Consider the following 19511-nt stretch of genomic DNA (forward strand, 5'->3'; position numbering starts at 1 on the left):
AGAGATTGATCTGCCTCCTCGAAGACCATTCTGTCGGCTTACTTGTCAAGAAGAACCATCCCGCCCATCCTTGCAGAGAGGCTCGCCGCCAGGTCCGGTGTCTTGCACTCGGCCGGGTACTTGGACGCTTCCCGGCTTGCAGAAGTTCCGATCTTCTTCGTCGGAGTGGCCTTCACCACCACCGTCGCCGAGTCCCGGGATGCCTGGTCCCCCTTGGCGGCCGCATCCCCCTCATGCACCCTCTCCGCCATCAGCTCTGCCCCTGGCAGAAGACCGCGTCACCGACCCGCTCCTAGGTTGCGCTGTCGCAGACCCAGCCGCCGTCGGAACCGCTTCACCCCCAGCAGAAAAACCCTAAACCTAGCGCTGGAGCACGATCGCCTTGTGGTCGCCTCCAACCGCCTTAGCGCTTTAACTGTGGTGGACCCCGCATCGTTCTCTACGCTCGTCACCAATATCTATCGGGATGTACCAGTAGCGGCGATCCCGAATGGATGAAGGAAGGGGCGCAGGTCCTTAGCTATCGGACTGAAGCCGCCCCTGCCGGGGGTGGGTGGGTGGTGAAGTTCACGCGCAACCGGACAGCTTGGCCGGTGCACTGCAGGAAGCAACCGCCGTCGGGCACAACCCCACGCCTCCATGGCCGCCATAGCGTGAGGGAGACCCGGAGCTGAGCATGGGGTGAGGGTGGTGGGGGTCGAGGGGAGGGGTGGACACAGCAGAGAAGGCACGCTGTCCACCGCGGAGGCCGGACAAAGAGCGCCACATCCGACCGGGCGAGATCCCAGATCCCATCTGGGCTGGCGGAGGCCACCCGCGTGGGAGCCACAGCCGGGGAGGCCACCTGCGCCATTGTCATCTAGGGGGAAGACACCACCGGGAGGAGGCCGCCTGCACTGCCGGTGGAAGCCGCCGATGCTGCCAGGGACCGGATCTCAGGGGAGGAGCAGAGGAGGAGGCCATGGGGTCGGAGGGGAAGAGAAAAAACAGCCCCGCCGCCACCATCCTAGGGCCCGGCGAGGCTTTGCCAGCCAGCCCTTCGGCGATGGCAATGCATCGTGGGCGAGAGGCGGGGGGGCCGGCCGGCGGCGGCAGGGATTCCCCCGAGTCACCCTGTCGGGCGACGTGAGGGTCAGCTCGCTGGACGGCAAAGTCTACCGGCTGTGTTGCGCCCTTTGGTTGTGCCTGATGGCAGCTTCGACGTTGAGAAGGGAGACAAGTTTCATGGTCGTTTCTCCCCTCATGCTAGGGCAAGCTCACCGTCATTAGCCTCTGAGGGACTTGACAATGATGTGGTTGTGACTCCGGTGCTACAAATCATGCCCGAGCTTCGGGAGTTGTGTGGGGGCGGTTTTGCCTTTGTGCGTCGAGCAACTGCAGGTAGACCCTCCCGAGATCTCGAGTGTGGCTTTGCCACCAACATAACCCCTGGAGTCGAGCCAGATAGTTGATGCCGAGGAGAGTAGTGATTTGGACGGTGCGATTTCTCGCTTGCCTAAGTCCATTGGGCGTCAGGCATTAGCCATCGAGCGTGGAGTTTCAGATGTTGCCGCCCTTCCCTCATCTACGACCATCGAGCAGGTGATGCCTGTGAGTGGCATGGCAATTGAGCCAAGTGTGTTGGCACCCACTCCAAATCCATATGCTCTCTTCGTGAAGGAACTTTGCGACTTGCTTGCTAGTGTGGAGGTTGCTAGACCTGGTTTGGGCAGGTCGATTGCCTACCTCCTGATAGGGACACCAATAAGGGGCAAAGAAAAGAAGGTCGGCAAAGCCAAGAGTTGCGTCATAGGCAAGGCGTCTCTGGTTGCTTGATGGATGATTTTCGGTCTCTCGGCATGTCCTCTTGGATTGGGAGGTGCATGATGTCTTGTGTCCTGGTGTTCTTGTCGGGATTCACTTGGCGTAGTAGTGGTGTCAGGGTTTGTGGATGTTGTGCATTCGGAGAGTTTAGCAAGGGCCAACTGTGTGGTTGTGAATTTTCTTGCCATGTGAGTAGTTAGTTCGTGCTCTATTCGTGTAAGTTTTCATCCGGTTTTCCTTAAACTAATTGGGCAATTCTCTTCTTCTTAATTAATCGATGAGGCAAAAATTTTACCTTCATTTTGAAAAGTACCACCGGCCCTACGAAGACACAACCAATTACCTCTGCATGACCAAAGGGGAAAGACAAACCTGTCTACCCGATCATGTCGCTAGATCTAATGGCGCATGCGACACCAAAATTGGAGAAGAAGCTGGAGGAGCATTTATTGTGAACCATCCAATCTCACAGGAGCGGAGCGACGAAAAACAAATATCTAGCAAAAGCCCCAAAACAAGGAAAAGAAAAACTGAATCCCCCACCGCTAGATCAGGGCCTTCCTGTACTCCCTTTACTAGTGGAGCTGGCAGAGGGGAAATATAGATTGCCCTATGTGGGTTCGCAGCTGCGCAAGTGTTCCTCTTACGTCTTGTTTCCATGAAAAATATCTATTCTATTCTTTTTTTTGAGAGTACGCCAAAAGCGTACCTTAATTTTATAGAAGGAGAAAGCAAGGGTCACAATACAAGAATGGAAGCAAGGCTTCCAAAGCGGAACGCACACCCTAGCACACCCACCGAACTAGCCTATACCTACACTCTCACAAAACGATCCAAAACCTCCTCCTCCTAACCCAGCTAGTCTCCAATCCTTGAGCTCTATAACGATCGCATGCGCCAATTCCGACGCGGTCTTCTGCTAGTTCAGCCGGTGAAAGACTCTGGCGTTGCGCTGCTTCCAAAGAGCCCAAATGGTCACAATGATCACCGTATCGAAACCGCGCTTTTGGCCTTTCCTGAAGTTAGATCTCGTGGTCAACCACCAATCAAGTAAAGTGTCTACCTGAGTAGGGATGGAGCCCCTCAATCTCAGCTCCTCGAACATGTAGTGCCACACTTCCCTGGCATAGACACACTGGACGAGAATGTGCTCCGTATTGTCTTCATCTTGCAAACACGTGTAGCAAGTGGACGGGTCACTTTGGAGTCCATGCCTCACTCTTTTGTCAGATGTCCAAATCCGGTGTCACTGCCAACCACGCGAAGATTTTATACTTAAGGATAGCCCAGCTTCTCCAGATGCAAGTAGCGTAGGGGGCCCTCTCAGCGCCCTGACACAGCCGGTTGTAAGTGGATTCCGCTGTATAAACTCCGGAAGGGTCAGTTGGCCAAGAAAAACGGTCTTCACTGGCGGGGTCATGGATGATCGTGCTAATCGCAAGGTTGAGGTGCAGAAGTTGCATGTGGCCGACAAAGTTTACATCTCCGCTGATATCGAATAACCATCGCCCTTCCAATAGGCCTTCCTCCACCGTGCGTCGATTTATCGTACGTGTGTCCACTTGAGAATGAATGAGTGGCGCAATGTCCTTCACCGCGAAGCCATGAATCCATCTGTCTCTCCAAAACAGGACCTTGCTGCCCCTTCCCACAGAAATATGCACCATACTATCAAACACCTCCCGGGCCTCTCTGTCCATCGCCATCGGCAAACCTTGCCATGGCCTGTCTGGATCAGTCCTGCGTAGCCACTCCCACCGAACTCTCAAGGCTAGCCCCTGAAGCTGGATATTACGAACGCCCAACCCACCAAGCGAAGTAGGTTTACACACCAAGCTCCAGGCCACAAGACATTGTCCACCGTTCACTTTCTCTTTGCCGGCCAAAAGAACGATCGCATCCATTGTTCAATCTCTTCCAAAACCCAAACCGGAGCTTCAGTGACCATGAAGTGGTGAATGGGTTTGGCCGCGATCACAGACTTGACAAGCACCAAACGTCCAGGTCGGTGAATTAAACCCCTTTGCCAAGCGGGGGCGAAGCTCTTGGCATGGTCGAGCATGGGCTTCCATTCTGCTCTCGATAGTTGCTTAATGGCCAATTGCAGGCCGAAGTATTTGCATGGGAAATTGCCCAGCCGACACTGTAAAGTGGACTCCACCCGGGCACTGTCACTGTTGTCCCCATGAATCATGATGGCCATGGATTTTTGGTAATTGATCCTCAGGCCAGAAGCCTCGCCAAACACCTGAAGCGTCATCCTGACGAATGCTAGGTCCAACGGCAAGGGTTTAAGGAACATAACAACATTGTCTGCATAGATAGACACCGATTGGTGTGCTTCGATGCCCGGAAGGTTGCTGATAACGCCAAGATTGGCGGCCTTGATCATGATGCGCGACAACACGTCCATAGCGATGACAAATAACAGGGGCGAGACTGGATCCCCTTGCCTGAGACCCTTGGCATGGGTGAAGCTTCTGCCGGGAACCCCGTTGATGATCACCTTAGTGGAGGTTATCCATAGCAGAATGGTGATCCACCCACACCACTTCTGACCGAAACCTTTGCACCTCATCACATCCAATAAGAACGACCAATTGAGGGAGTCAAAAGCCCTAGAAATGTCCAACTTCAGAAAAACGCTAGTCTCCTTGCGAGAATGCAACTTCCTGGCCACTTGCCTCACCAGGAGGAAGTTATCATGTAAATGCCTCCCGCAGATGAAAGCTGATTGATTGACTGTCACGATTTCTTTCATCCTTCATCTAGCTCCGTTGGCAAGAAATTTGGCGAAAATCTTAGCCATGCTGTGAGGCAGGCTAATGGGCCGAAAGTCACCCACCTCCTCCGCGTCCGGTTTCTTCGGGATGAGGACAATGTGTGCTCGATTGAGCTTGCCAAAACCACGCCTATCTCCAACGTAGAGCTTATGGAACACCTCCATGATCTCGTGCTTAATGATCGGCCACACCTTTTGATAGAAGGCGGCAGTAAGTCCATCCGGGCCAGGGGCCTGCTCCGGGTGCATCTCTTTTATCGTGCTCCAAACTTCCTCTTCAGTGAATATAGAATCCATCTCCGAGAGGTCGAGCTCGAACATGCCAAGAAAATCAAGATCAATGTCGGCTTCTCTAGCATGAGCGTGACCCAGCAGCTGCTCAAACGCCTCAGTGAAGATCTCCTCCTTCCTCTCTTGTTGCGAGACTAACTCACCATTATGCCTAATGTGAGGGATGAAATTTTTGGTTCTCCTGCCGTTAGCCATAGCTTGAAACAGCTTGGTATTCGCATCCCCTTCGTGGATCCATCTCAAACGCGAACGCTACCTTTCTATGGTGCGTTGAGAGAGGCTAAGCCCAAGAGAGCATGTTTGAGCATTCTCCTCAACCACCTCTCCCTCCAATCTAGGCGTCGAGCCTCCATTGCTTTGTCCAACCTCAAAATGACGTAATTAGCTATCGCCATCTAAATTCTGATGTTGCCGGTCTTCCGTTGGCCCCATGCTTGGAGGCCAGAAGCTGTGTTCCTAAGCAACACGTTGAGCCTCTTGAAAGGATCAACGATATCTTCCTCGCAAACCCAGGCGTCTTTGACTGCTTGCTCGAATCCTTCCAACCGAGCCCAAAAAATCTCAAACCGGAATCTACGCTTTGGGCAAAAAGGGGCGGAGGTGGACAGGTGAACCGGCGCATGATCCGAGATGTTCGAAGATAGGGCTTGGAGCAACACATCAGGGGAGTTGAGCTCCCAGTCAACCGAGACAAGGACCCGATCGATCTTCGTCAACACAGCCTGTTCCCTTTCATTAGACCACGTGAAACACCTGCCGTGCATGTATAACTCCTTAAGCTCATTGTTCTCCACAAATGATTTGAACTTTCTCATCATACTCCTGTTAAGGTTAGCGTTACTCTTCTCATTAGCGCGAAGGATCATGTTAAAGTCACCAAGCACCATCCAAGGCCCCGGGGACATGTCCCTACGATGCTAGAGCTCGACAAGAAACTGCGTCTTGAGCTCGTCCCCTTGGGGGCCGTACACCACCGAGAGCCACCACTCCGAGCCATCTCTGCTATGTACCAAGTCGGAGAGGAAATTGGTGTCGCAAGTGATGTTGCTAATAGTTATACACGCACTACTCCAACCCAGAAGGATTCCACCCCTAGTCTCCAACGCAGGTAAATAGGCAAAACCATCAAACTATGGTCCAATGCATTGCATCACTAAAAATGGGTCGAATACATCAATCTTCGTCTCTTGAAGACAAACAAGGTTCACCTTAGACTCAACAACAAACTCCCGGACAGCATTTCTCTTTGCGGGGTTGTTAAGTCCCCTCACGTTCCAACACAACACTTGAGGGTTCCAATCCATGTAAGCGGTAGGAACACCCGAACACCCCTGCACCCGAGGAAGATCATGCCGCGCTCATCACCTCCACACCCCCAGAGCTCGTAACCGGAGCTGGCGGCACCTCTTTGCCAAAGAGCACGGCGATCACCCTCACGTGTTGTTCCCTCATGGGTGAGTCAAAGATCTCTGCCAACTCAGCGATAGTATCTTCATTGCCTTCTAGATCCTCTGGAACCAGACCGAGAGCTCGCATGAGGACATTCTCGGCCTGCGTGGCCTTGGACTTGGCAGCCGGAGCTCTTTTGGCACTCCTCGTGGCCCTGCGCGGGGTGAATGGCTCTGCTTCAGACCTAAGAGAGGACTGAACCTCCAAGAGGATAGGTGGCGCAAGCTTCCTGGCCAGCGACTTGCAAAACCATTTCAGTTTTCCATAAGCGATCACTTCCTGTGGAGTCATTCCCCCCTCGCAGCCCTGGATCCGTTGTTGCATGTCCTCATGCACGTTGGAGGTGGCCAGCACGAGCGCTGTCCTCAGAAGTCGCCACATGTGGCCTCACGTCCACACAGGCTGGGGGAACATCACCAATCATTTGCGGGCCCTTCTCCTGCAACGGGATCTCCACAGTGCCATGCAGCACGTTGCAGTGGCCAATCAGCGTGGCTGGGCGCGGCAGCACGGCATCTGGAGCTGCGACACACGGTCCCACCTCTTCCATCACATGTGCATGTCCCACCACCGAATCAGGCAACGGGCCCGCCTCCTCCACGACAGGGGCCACCAAGGGCGCTGCCACCGAAGGTGAGGGGGTGGGCGCCTGGCCTATCGCAACGTGTGCCTCGGGCGGCACCAAGAGGCAATCCGAACGAGCGGTCTCCGGCCGGGCAGCCTCGCAGGGCCCACCCGCTTGCTGCGCACCAATGGACGCCCGTTCTTGAGTCGCGACCGGCACCAAACTCCACAAATCTTCCACCAACGTCCTCAGAATGGGTGATTGGCCACCAGCTGGCAGTACTGGGGAGGCCGAAACAAACTCGGGATTACCAACCACCAGCCGCGGAGCCGGGGATTGGCCTTTGGCGCCCGGCTGATTTGAAATCCCCTCGCCTGAGCTAGCTGACGCCACCAATTGTCCAACCGCATCCCCGAGGCGGTCCAAAGCAGACCGGCGTGAGGTTAGCCTATCCTGAACCGGGAGCGTAGGCCCACCCGGCCCCGCGAGCTGCACCGGATCCAATGGGGGCAGCTTCCAAGCCGCCGACGCCCGACCGTCCGCCACCACGGCGGCGAAAGTCCGACCGCCCGCCGCGCCCGCACGTCCGGGCAGATTGTCTCCACGGTGATCAGGCACTCCAAACTGCCAATCGCACATGCGCGTCGTCCCACCTCTACCCATGTCCAAATCTGACTCAGGCACGCCGCTCTGGCCACTCCCCGACGAAGCACCGGTGAGAAACCATGGCTCCTCCTCGTCAGGGAAGGTGGTGACCGCGGCCAGGTGAATCAGAACTCGATACTGCAGAGTCTTCGGCAGAAAGGCCTCCCGCTGCTCCTCCGGCTCCGGCACCGCCAGCCACCTGCGTGTGGGGATCGACTCTGGATCGGCCATCCAAGCAATCAGTTTGAATGAGGCCAGATCAGACCGCGACGAGGTCTTTGGCGCGATGGACTCGACGAAGCACGAACCGCCCAGAAGGCTCTCCACCACCTCGAGCTCCCAGGCATGGGGAGGAATCCCCTCCAACTCCAAGCTGAACCTGGTCCTCAATGCCGCGAACACTGCCTGGTTTTGCCTGATCCAACGCCTGAACGCAAACCTAAGACCTCTGAACTCCAACACCGGTTGTAGATCCACACTGATCCTGTCTTCTTGCCTAGCGAACACAACCAAGAAATCCTCCGGCGAGAACCTGTGGACGGAGACCTTGTCAGGCGAGATGCCCCTCTTCTCTTGCAACGCCCGGAGCATCAACTCCGGCGAGAGCTCGGACTTGTCACCACTCGCGAAGACCACCATAGCGTTGTGCAGCCTGCCCTCGAGCACCACCATGGCCCTTGATCTCCGAACGACGCAAAGCTCGGTCGGCTCCGACTCCATGTCCCTCAACACCACAAGCTGCGGAGGCGCAGGGCGGGGCCACGACGCCAGAGCGGGCGCAGCAACGGGCGGAGAGGCAGAAGGTGTCCGAGCGCGCGGCGCCGGCGTCGGCATCCTGGACGGGTCCGAGCGCGGATCCACGCGCACACCCGCCAAGAATCTGGCGGCTTTGGCGACAGCGTCGCGCCGGAGGTCGTCGAGCGGCGATGGGCTGCGAGGCCTCTTGCACTGGCTGGCGATGTGACCAGGCAAGCCGCAGCGGAGACACACCACCTTGTTGGTGCAATCCTTGAGAAAGTGCCCCTTCTCAAGGCACTTGAAACAACGATCTCTCATCTCCGGCGAGAAGTCGATGCGACCTGGCGACAAACCAAGCCTCCTATCAACACCACATCTAGCTGAAGATGAAGACTGCACACTCATCGACTTCTCATCGGAGATGTGGTTTCGACAGGCGCCTGGTTTGTCTCGCTCGATCTGAGTTGCGAGGAACAGGCGAGATGGCAAAAGCCTTTTTATAGTGAAATTGAGATGATAAAACAGGAACAGTTTCAATGCTGAATTAATAGCGATTAAGGACACTAATGCATTCTAAAGAACGTCAATGGATAGGGTCCACCGGGCATGCCCTGTTAATTAGTTCTCCCTAGACGCCTCGCACCAATTGCATTTTCTTCGTCTGCTGCTTATTTGGTCCAAGACTTGCCAGATTTTCTCTCCAGTTCAATGAAATTATGACAAGATGACTGGTGCATGATAATGGAAACAGAATGACTAATTCACATCCAGATGTTTTTTAAGGGTGTCACGTCTAATGGAAATACCAGCCCAGAAAATTTGCAGATAGTGAGCTCTGCCTCGGTAGAATCTTCCTAGAGAAGTTTACAGATTTCGGTGCAGATTGCAGATTAAAGGAGAGAAGATCAGAAATTACACCTTCAATAAAAAATGTCAATATGGACTATATTGAACCCAAGCTCACATGCTCTCAAATGAACAGTAAAGTCAGAAACAAATAGTAAAAACGTAAAAAAAATCTTTATTTTACTATAAACAATGATGAATGTTTTATCTGCCTGAAAATTTTTGTGATGAAGTGACATTCTTGAAGGTCTGGAAAAAAAATCGATGCTCCAAAAAGACTATTATCGAAAGCATTGGTTTTTTTTGTCCAGACCTTCAAGAATGTAATTTCATCATAAAAAATTACAGGCAGTCAAAACATTCATCAATGTTTATCACAAAAAAATCACAATTTTTTGAATTATTTATTATTTTTTAATTTCACTGTTCACCAGAAAGAACGTGAGCTGGGGACAAGCACATTGGCTTTTGTATCCAAATCAATCTATTCGATACATTTGATCTACAGGCTAATATGCCGATAGCATTTTAAAGTAACTTTAAAATTTGTGTAAACTTTTAAGGGATGGTGTACCGAAGCAAAACTTCACTGCAATTCTTTTACAACAAAAACCAAAAAATATTATAGAATAGATCTTTACTTCAGCACCATGCCGACACACTTCATCATTCAGAGCCGTTTGCTTTTTTTAATAAAGGACCCTCTATTAATTGAGAAGTTTATGTATTACATGTGGCCTCTACATAATTAAGATGCACACAGTCAAACTAAGTTTAAGAGCATCTCCACCTGCGCCCCCAACAGGCCCCCCAAAGGCCTCTTTTTAGCCCGGCGCTGAAAAAACGGCCCAACCGCGTCCCCGGGAGCCCATTTTTCGCCGGTTAGGCCCGAAACTGGCGCCGGCGGACCCATGCCGAACCCGGCGCGTCGGGGGGCGTCGAGGGAATCGTTTTTGGCACGAAAAGGAGTGGTTCAGCGACTCGCCGCCTTCGTCGTCCTCATCGCCTCGTTTCCCGCGAGAATCAATGCCAAAGTTGCCGCGCTGTCGTGCCGGTCAGCCTTCCATTGATGCCTCACAGGCGACATAGTGAAGGCGCGGCGACGCGCATCCCGCCTGCTCCCTGTAAATCTGTTGTACCCAACACTGACCATAGTCAGCGCTCCTCCTACGTACGCAAGTGGATGATGGGAACAATCGAGAGAAGTTGTTGTTTGCAGTGCCGACTCTATCAAGAACACTGCTATTCCCAAGCTCGAGAAAGATGACACCTACCAGCTGATTTTTTGACAAAATCATGCACTGGAGTTTTATTAGATGAGATATGGTACCTGGTAGTTGCCCTTCCAAATAATACTCCCTCCATCCCAAAATAAGTGTCTTAACTTTGTACTAATTTTAGTACAAAGTTGTACTAAGGTTGAGACACTTATTTGGAACGGGGGAGTAGTTATCATGATACATGCTCTGCAGTACCGTCATGTTTCCAATCTCCATTGGGGTGCTCCCACTTAGATTGTTCCTGCCCAGCCACAGCAAGCGGAGCTTCTTGTGCATCCCAATTGTTAGTTGGATTGATCTTGTCAAAGTGACCGAGTTGAGCCTGAGATCCTCCAAACTTTTTAAGTTACCAATCTTTTTATGTTAGTGTGCCACTAAGCCCCAAATTTAACAGTTCGAAGTGCTTCAGTTGTCCAATGCTCTCTGAACCCAACAAGCCGTAATGCGTTATACTTTCTCTACCATAAACTTCATACTGCATCAACAATGAAGTTATACTTTCTCTACCATAAACTTCATATTGCCCACTTCAAAATTTTGAATAAATGGTGAATTAACATTCCACACCACTCTCCGGGAACTACTATAGATCAACTGAAGTATATACCTCATGCAATCTCTCTTATTACAGTAAACAAAATACCATTCTACCGCTAAGCTAGTACTCCCTCCGTTCCAAAATAGATGACTCAACTTTGTACTATTAGTACAAAGTTGAGTCATCTATTTTGGAACGGAGGGAGTATTTCTTTTGTGATAAGCTAGTATCGTTTAGGTGTGCAGATGTCACAGCGGCATCCCTGATCAGTGCACGTAGCAGTCCAATTGCAATCAGGGCACTCATGGTGACCGTTGACTATTGCGCGGCAAATGTGCTGGCAAGCTGGAGCATCACACTTTATAGGCGTCGGGGTCATTGATCCCGCGCAAACGCCAGTCGTTGCTGCCGCCTTCACTTCTGTAAAAAACAAAACAAAGGTACCATGAACAAATTGACCAAAGCAATCCCACGTCTTACTGCTCGAGCTGAATAATACCTAATGCTAGCGCGAGGAAGGCGAGGGTCAAGAGCAACATATGTGTAGTCTTCATCTTAGTTTGCTAGATATGTGGTGTTTGTAACCCACAAAAAGAAAGAAAAGGTGTGTTTGTATGAACTCTTGTTGATTGCTTGAATAGGTGAAATGACAAAGCATTTATAGTGATTGTGAAATGATAAACCTGGAATCAAATTAATGCCAATTCCAAGTTATGAACGGGTGAAATGACAAACCATTTATAGGGATCTTGAAATGATAAACCTAGAATCAAATTAGTGTCAAGTTAATAGCAATTAATATGATTAATTATGTGGATATATATTTGTAACTGCATTCTACTAGAAAAGAAAAACTTCAATGTATAATGTTTCCAAATATGCTACGGGCGGGCTACATGATTTATTGCATAGTTTATGACAATGTGCCTAAACTTGGCACTTAGATGCATCTCGCCATTACAAATGATGTTTTCAAATAGATGTTCCAACTTTTTCGTATAAAAAGGTAATTTTCCATTTTCTAAGTCTAAAAAGTGGATATTTGTGTGAAGCAGGTACAAAAATACTGGGTGCAAAATGGCATCACTCCAATTTTCACAGAAGTACACCGTATTTTCTGGAAAGTTACCAAGTTTTGTGGAGAGCTACATTTGCACATTTAAATGACTTCGTGTCGATTTCTCAAAAGTAATTCAAATTTGAACTGCAAGTATGTGATTGCTCTGTCCTAAAAATTAGCAAAAAGTATTTTGAGATACACAAGTAGTCATCATATGGAAGAACCACTTACGTTTTTGGGAGATTCAACCCCTTGCTATGAATAGCCATGCCACCCATTTTGACCCTGTTTTGGAAAAAATGAAATAAAAAGAACACAAGTTCAAAATATGCAATTGTTTTGCATGTAGTCCTTTTATGTGTACTTGTGGCGAGGAAAAAATACCAAACTTGCAATATGACAATTTGGAAAAAAAATCTTTCACAAAATGGGCTATTTGTGTGTGAATATTCATGGCTTTCAAATCAAATGACCAAGGTGATGACCATATTCATAACATAGATTATTATAATGTGCTAAAATTAGACACATAGTTGCATATTGCCATTACAAACAATGTTCTCAAATAGAGTTTACAAACAATGTTCGCATATGTATATATTACTCAAACTGGACCATTTAGGACGAGTTCTATTTTACAAGATCATGACAAGCTGTGAGGCGAGGTAATCCAGCCAAGACTTGGCAGCTACCTTGTCAAACTGATCTCTAAACCGGTGAATCCAAAGTTTAAAATCATTACATATGTTTCTATTGGTGAGCAGGGGGTGTGAGCTTCGCTTCGGAAAACATCGGCATTTCTCGAGTCCCATTTCTTCCAGACAATCATGGGGAGCAATTCAGTCCAGTCGCAAGAGTCCAACCTAACAGGTGATGGGGTGAGCTAGAGTCTTGATATCTTGATGGTGTGGTTAGGCCGAGATGGAATCAATTCCGAGAGGCAACCAGACAAGTGATGAATAGGTGAAGATATCCTCTTAAGAGCATAGAGCGTCAGGAGCAATCGTCTCGTGGTGTAGATTGGGCCGAGTGCCGAGCCTTCCTCTGAATAGTAGCCAAGCAAATATTTTTACTTTATGTGGGGATCTTGAATGTCATATTAGAGGTATGGTCGTCCTCTTCATCGTCAGGCATGACAATGTCATAGGCTACCTTTGAGGAGAAGTTGGATTCGTGGACAAGGTAGCACTCCTCCGAACTGCCTGAGATGGAAATCCTAAAACATCAAAGAAAGAGCAGCAAACTCATTTGAGGCAGCGGTGGTAAGCAAGTTCATTTGGTAAGTAGCCCATACCGCATGACATGTGAGACTAGAATGTCATTGCTGATAGAGTGGGAGTAGAGGCTTGGGAAGTTGATAGCCAGAGATGTGATGTGAAGCAAGATATCATGTCAAAAGGGGGGGTTTTGTACTGTTAGTGATCACAAAGGCTGTGGAGAGTATAATCAGGAAGTTATTTCAGAATGCAATTAGTAAACATAAAATGCAATGGAAAACATTAAAAAGTCTTTTTTGCATTAAGAAATAGCTTTGCAAAAAATATGCAAAGTATAATCCGAGTGTCATTTATTGGGTAGGTACTCGGCTTACATTTTCTTTAACCCAGTGTTGTGTAGATACACTCAGCTTATAGGAAACATTGTCACGGTGCGGTGAACCACCTCCGTGATGGCCACGTGGCACGAACCTTTACCGAGGTGTGTATGTAAGTTGTGCTCTTTTTGTGGTATATGTTGAGCATTTCCTATAAGCCAAGCATATTCTTGTCCGCTCAGCTTACGTCCTTATAAGTCGAGGTAAAATTTGTTCCCATGATTTTGTCTTTTGGTACTCGACATATAGACCTATCAGCCAAGTATACATAAATTCACACTCAGCTACATCCAGATAGCTGGCAACTTTTGATTTTCCTATGGTAGTGGCATCCAAACCACACAGTGCGACTGTCGGAGAGCGCCGAATGCATGGATAGTATTTGTCATCTTCTATCCAACAAGCTTTAGTTTGCTCAATTCAGAGCTCATATGCAGAAGTTATGGCAGTTCAGGCTCTCATGCATCTATCTGGTTTTCTTAGGCCTTTTTGTTGCACTCTAGAGGTAGTACCACTCTGCTCAGTGGTAGTATCGCTTGAGCGATACTTCCGCGGTTCCAGTGCCGCGGACTCTTTCGCTTATTATTAGGCTTCTGGATTCTTTACCTGCTCAGTGGCAGTCGAGCAGTAGTAGGGGCAGTAGTGCCGCTTGCGCGGTACTTCTGGCCTTCTACTGCCGCGGGAACTGAAGGAAATATGCCCAAGAGGGAATAATAAAGTTGTCATTTTATATTTCCTTATTCATGATAAAGGTTTATTATTAATGCTAGAATTCTATTTATCGGAAACCTAAATACATGTGTGAATACATAAACAAACACCATGTCCCTAGTAAGCCTCTACTAGACTAGCTTGTTGATAAAAGATGGTTAAGGTTTCCTAACCATGGACATGTGTTGTCATTTGATAACGGGATCACATCATTAGGAGAATGAAGTGATGGACAAGATCCATCTGTTAGCTTAGCATAATGATTGTTCAGTTTTATTACTATGTTGCTTTCTTCATGTCAAATACATATTCCTTCGACTATGAGATTATGCAACTCCCGGATACCGGAGGAATACCTTGTGTGCTATCAAATGTCACAATGTAACTGGGTGATTATAAAATTCTCTACAAGTATCTCCGAAGGTGTTTGTTGAGTTCACATAGATCGAGATTGGATTTGTCACTCCAAGTATCAGAGAGGTATCTCTGGGCCCTCTCAGTAATACACATCACAAGCTTGCAAGAAAACGACTAAGGAGTTAGTCACGAGATGATGTATTACAGAACGAGTAAAGATACTTGCCGGTAATGAGATTGAACTAGGTATGAAGATACCGATGATCGAATCTCGGGCAAGTAACATACCGATGGACAAAGGGAATTACGTATTTTGTCATAACGGTTCAATCGATAAAGATCTTTGTCGAATATGTAGGAGCCAATATGAGCATCCAGGTTCCGCTATTGGTTATTGACCGGAGAGGTGTCTCGGTCATGTCTACATAGTTCTCGAACCCGTAGGGTCCGCAAGCTTAATGTTCGATGACTATATAGTATTATATGAGTTATGTGATTTGGTGACCGAATGTTGTTCGGAGTCCCATATGAGATCACGGACATGATGATGAGTCTCAAAATGGCAGAGAGGTAAAGATTGATATATAGTACGATGCTATTCGGACACCAGAAGTGTTCCGGAGGGTACCGGGTACATATCGAATCACCGGAAGGGGTTCCGGGCACCTCGATAAAAGATATGGGCCTTATGGGCCAAGAGGGGAAATGCACCAGCCACAATGGTCTGGTGCGCCCCCCATATGGGCCGACCAAGATGGAGAAGAAAAGGGGAAGGAGGAAAGGAAAGAAAGGGAATAGGATTCCCCCTTCCCCTCTTTCCTTCCCCCTCCGACAAATATGGCAGGGGGCACGCCACTTGGGAGGACCCCAAGTAGGATTCGGCCTACTTGGGGCGCCCTCCTGGCTACTCCCTCCTCCCCCACCTATATATATGTGGGAGGGGGCACCTAGCACAACCAGACAATTGCCTAGCCATGTGCGGCGCCCCCTCCACCATTTACTCCCCCGGTCATATTTTCGAAGTGCTTGAGATCACTTCACCATCACCAGCACCACGCCGTCGTGCTGACGGAACTCATCTACTACCTCGACATCTTGCTGGATCAAGAAGGCGAGGGATCTCACCGAGCTGAACGTGTGCAGAACTCGGAGGTAGCGTACGTTCGGTACTCGGTTGGTGGATCAAGAAGAAAGTTCGACTACATCAACTGTGTTGTGAAACGCTTCCACTATGGTCTATGAGGGTACGTAGACACACTCTCCCCCTTCGTTGCTATGCATCTCTTAGATAGATCTTGCGTGAGTGTAGGAATTTTTTTGAAATTGCATGCTATGTTCCCCAACAGTCGTATGAGAGCCAGGTCTATGTGTAGATGATATGCACGAGTAGAACACAATGAGTTGTGGGCGGTGGTCATCATACTGCTTACCACCAATGTCTTATTTTGATTCGGTGGTATTGTTGGATGAAGCGGCCCGGACCAACCTTACATGGCCACGTTCATGAGACCGGTTCCACCGATTGACATGCAATTTGTTCTGCATAATGGTGGCTCGCGGGTGTCTTTTTCTCCTACTTTAGTTGAATTGAATTTGACTGCAGCTGGTCCTTGTTGAAGTTAAAACAGCAAACTTGATAAATCATCGTTGTGGTTTTTGTGCCGTAGGTAAGAATGGTTCTTGCTAGAAGCCCGTAGCAACCATGTAAAACTTGCAACAGCAAAGTAGAGGACGCCTAACTTGTTTTTGCAGGGCATGTTGTGATGTGATATGGTCAAGACATGATGTAATATACATTATTGTATGAGATGATCATGTTTTATAATCTATTGGCAACCGGTAGGAGCCTTATGGTTGTCTCTTTATTGTATGAAATGCATACACCATATAATTGCTTTACTTTATCGCTATGAGTTAGAAATAGTCATAGAAGCAATAGTTGGCGAGACGACCATGATGCAATGATGGAGATCAAGGTGTCGAGCCGGTGACGATGGAGATCATGACGATGCTTTGGAGATGAAGATCAAAAGCACAGATGATGATGACCATATCATATCACATATTTTTGATTGCATGTGATGTTTATCCTTTATGCATCTTATTTTGCTTAGAGCGGCGGTAGCATTATAAAATGATCCCTTCACTCAATTTCAAGAAAAAAGTGTTATCCCTGAGTATGCACCATTGCTACAGTTTGTCGTTTCGAGACACCACGTGATGATCGGGTGTGATAGACTCTACGTTCACATACAACGGGTGTAAGCCAGATTTACACATGTGGAATACTTGGGTTAAACTTGATGAGGCTAGCATGTACAGACATGGCCTCAGAACACTGGAGATCGAAAGATCGAACGTGAATCATATAGTAGATATGATCAATATAGAGATGTTCACCATTAATGACTACCCCATCTCACGTGATGATCGGACATGGGTTAGTTGATTTGGATCACATTACACTTAGATGATTTGAGGGATGTCAGTTTAAGTGGGAGTTCTTAACTAATTTGATTAATTGAACTTTAATTTACCATGAACTTAGTCCTAATAGTATTTGAAATTATGTTGTAGATCAGTAGCTCGCGTTGTAGCTCCCCTATTTTTTGATATGTTCCTAGAGAAAACTAAGTTGAAAGATGATAGTAGCAATGATGCGGACTGGGTCCGTGATCTGAGAATTATCCTCATTACTGCACAGAAGAATTATGTCCTTAATGCACTGCTAGGTGACAGACCTATTGCAAGAGCAGATGTAGACGTTATGAACGTTTGGCAAGCTCGATATGATGACTACTTAATATTTTAGTGCACCATGCTTTATGGCTTAGAACCCGGACTTCGAAGATGTTTCGAACGCCACGGAGCATATGAGATGTTCCAAGAGCTGAAATTGGTATTTCAGACTCATGCCCATGTCGAGGGGTATGAGACCTCTGACAAGTACTTTGCCTACAAGATGGAGGATAATAGCTCAGCTAGTCAGCATGTGCTCAGAATGTTTGGGCACTACAATCGCTTGAATCAAGTGGGAGTTAATCTTACAGATAAGATAGTGATTGACAGAGTTCTCTAGTCACTATCACCAAGCTACTAGAACTTCGTGATGAACTACAATATGCAAGGGATGATGAAAACGATTCCCGAGCTTTTTGCGATGCTGAAATCGGCGAAGGTAGAAATTAAGAAAGAGCATCAAGTGTTGATGGTTAACAAGACCACTAGTTTCAAGAAAAATGGCAAGGGAAAGAAAGGAACTTCAAGAAGAATGGAAAGCAAGTTGTCACTCCTGTGAAGAAGCCCAAAGCTGGACCTAAGCCTGAAACCTAGTGCTTCTACTTTTGCCACGCCCAATATGCGACCCTATCCAAAAGGAACTCGAAGGTCCCACCAAGGATAGACCCGCATATTGGAACGCTTTTGCAAGGTGGATATCATTACATCAATATTACATAATACATGGGGATACATACATAAGGCATACAAGCCACATGAATACAACATCACAATACATCAGAGCAACATCCGACTACGGATGAAACATAAACAGAAACTCAAACAATATCCACCCTGCTAGCCCAAGCTGCCGACCTGGAACATATCCCCTGATCGAAGAAGCAGAAGAAGAACTCAACGCAAACAAGCATCGCTCTCGAGTCATGACCATCGCAAAACCTGTACCTGCAACTTTTGTTGTAGTAATCTGTGAGCCACGAGGACTCAGCAATCCCATTACCATGAGTATCAAGACTAGCAAAGCTTAATAGGAAAGGAAGGGGTAAAATGGTGAGGTTGCATCAGCGACTAAGCATATATGGTGGCTAACATACGCAAATGAGAGCGAGAAGAGAAACAAAGGGATGGTCGTCAACTAGCAATGATCAAGAGGTGATCCTGAACTCCTACTTACGTCAATCATAACACAGAAACCGTGTTCACTTCCCGGACTCCGCCGAGAAGAGACCATCACGGCTACACACGCGGTTGATGCATTTTAATTTGGATCTGGTGTCAAGTTATCTACAACCGGACATTAACAAATTCCCATCTGCCTATAAACGCAGGCACGGCTTTCGAAAGATTATACCCTGCAGGGGTGTCCCAACTTAGCCCATGACAAGCTCTCGCGATCATCGAAGGAATAGACCTTCTCCCAGGAAGACCCGATCAGACTCGGAATCCCGGTTTACAAGACATTTCGACAATGGTAAAACAAGACCAGCAAGACCGCCCGATGCGCCGACAATCCCGATAGGAGCTGCACATATCTCGTTCTCAGGGCAACACCAGATGAACACTACGTACAACTAAAACCAAACCTCAAGTTTCCCCGAGGTGGCGCTGCAAGTGGCTCTGATTCGGACCAACACTTAGACAAGCACTGGCCCGGGGGGGCTATAATAAAGATGACCCTCGAGAGAGCGACTCCCAAGGGAAAAGTAGGTGGTGGTGAGGCAAATGGTAAAAGTCAATGTTGGGCCTTGCTGGAGGAGTTTTATTCAAAGCAAACTGTCAAGGGGGTCACATAAATCAGCCGACCGCGTAAGGAACGCAAAATCCAGGGACATAACACCGGTATGACGGAAACTAGGGCGGCAAGAGTGGAACAAAACACCAGGCAAATGGCCGAGCCTTCCACCCTTTACCAAATATATAGATGCATTAATAATATAAGAGATATTGTGATATCCCAACCAAAATCCTGTCCACCATGGAGAAAACTTCAACTTCACCTGCATCTAGCAACGCTATAAGAGGGGCTGAGCAAAAGCGGTAACATAGCCAAACAGTGGTTTGCATAGGAAAGGTGTCAAAGGTTAGAGGTTCATGGCAATATGGGATGGCTTGA

The 19511-nt window shown here is 48.3% G+C and overlaps 1 long non-coding RNA gene across 1 annotated transcript; it reads right to left on the reverse strand.

Annotated features, from left to right (window-relative positions):
- Nucleotides 1-10886: 10886 nt before the first annotated feature.
- LOC119278019 lies at nucleotides 10887-11552 on the reverse strand. Its single transcript, XR_005137447.1, has 2 exons — nucleotides 11437-11552; nucleotides 10887-11357 (listed from the first exon to the last, which is right to left on the reverse strand). It is a non-coding gene; the product is annotated as an uncharacterized LOC119278019 (long non-coding RNA).
- Nucleotides 11553-19511: the final 7959 nt, after the last annotated feature.

Source organism: Triticum dicoccoides, chromosome 3B, assembly GCF_002162155.2.
Source record: "Triticum dicoccoides isolate Atlit2015 ecotype Zavitan chromosome 3B, WEW_v2.0, whole genome shotgun sequence".
NCBI classification, from domain to species: Eukaryota; Viridiplantae; Streptophyta; class Magnoliopsida; order Poales; family Poaceae; genus Triticum; species Triticum dicoccoides.